Here is a 1753-nt window from a genome sequence, read left to right as displayed (position 1 = left end):
CCCGTCTGGCCCGACGCTCCATGACCCCTCTCATGCACCGTATCATTGCAGTGACGCATCCTGACCTGTCCGAACGTCTGAGTGTCGATCAAAAGCAAACTAGCGGTGAGCATACTGTCTGTGTAGGAAACTTGTGAGTGCAATGCATGTATTGGTGCACAGACACAGTATTGAGTTCCGTGGTGCGTATGTATCTCTGTGATGCCATGTTGGTCCCATTGGGTGGGTGTCATTTGACATCCAGGTCCGCCATGTTGACTCGCCACTTGCTTAGTAGTTGAGTGTTGAAGCACATCCCCTAGTGGTCCATGGCCCCATGGCAGGAAATGTGTGCAGATGTACGTGCTCCTGCCCTGTCCGCATGCTGTACATGTGTCACGGCCACCAATGCTTATGTAATGTGAGGATGACTGGTAGAGGTGGGCCGTGTGCAGGATGGGTGCTACAAGAACTTTGTCAGCTATGGAATTTGGGAATCCTTGTCCTTCTGTACGTGAGTGTGCCCATGACTTACACCTCTTTTATGTGCATTTCAGCTATGACAGAGGACACTCGGCCACAGACGGAGGAGATTAGTCGAGGAAATGAGTCCGGGTCAGACTTCGCACACACGCAGACTGACACAGAGGAGGGCAGCGCCGGAGAGGGGGACAGGACCGTCCATGAGGACGCGCATGTGGAGACACCATCGTCCTCATCTTCGGAAAATCTTGGTGAGCCTGCACTGTTGTCACAGACTGGGAGTGGGCAATCATCACCTTCTGTCGGAACACAGCACACAGGGCCCACACTTCCGCCAACTGCACCATGTACTGTTCGTGCCCGCAGGAGTAGGGGGAGCAGAGTGGCGTTCGGTGCAGGCACCGCTGCCCCTGCCACGGTGAGCCAAAATGCACTGTGTGCTGAGGCCGTTGATCTGCTGCGACAGCTGTGTGTGGGGCAGACCAATATGACAAATGCTTTCCATGACCATGATAGGAAGTTGGGGCAGGTGGTGGCATTCATGGAAGGGATGCATGGCGATCTTGCTGGTCTACACAGGACAGTGCAGTCATTGGCAAGCAGTGTGTCGTTTGCAATAGTACAGTCGCATGGACAGGGTGCTACTTCTGTTTCCCCATCTACACCACTGGATGTCTCAGGGGGTAGTGATTATTCTGAGCAGGACTCAAATATAGGTTATTGCACTAGAAGCAGCGTCAGACAGCACGTCAGGGCACGCAGGGCACAGACCCCATCCCCTAGGTCAGCAAAATCTGTTCACGACGACAACGTCAGATACACTGGAGTACACACACAGGATCCACAAGTGTTGTTGGGGGACATGCCTTCAGGAGCTGCACAGGCATTCAACACAAAAGGTACTCCCAAGGCAAGGGATACTCACAAGTCCATGGACAGTCCCTTGGACAAGGCCACTCAAAAGACAAAGGCACCTCCTAAGAGCAGGGAGACTCCCAAGGGCAGGCCCACAACAGAGGAAAGGGACCCTCCCAAGGACAAGGACAGTCAAAAGACAAAGGCACCTCCTAAGAGCAGGGAGACTCCCAGGGGCAGGCCCACAACAGAGGAAAGGGACCCTCCCAAGGACACGGACAAGGACAGTCAAAAGACAAAGGCACCTCCTAAGAGCAGGGAGACTCCCAAGGGCAGGCCCACAACAGAGGAAAGGGACCCTCCCAAGGACACGGACAAGGACAGTCAAAAGACAAAGGCACCTCCTAAGAGCAGGGAGACTCCCAAGGGCAGGCCC

Source organism: Lissotriton helveticus, chromosome 7 (genome assembly GCF_964261635.1).
Source record: "Lissotriton helveticus chromosome 7, aLisHel1.1, whole genome shotgun sequence".
NCBI classification, from domain to species: Eukaryota; Metazoa; Chordata; class Amphibia; order Caudata; family Salamandridae; genus Lissotriton; species Lissotriton helveticus.
The sequence above is the reverse complement of the archived record's forward strand: the minus strand, read 5'-3'. Positions refer to the sequence as shown.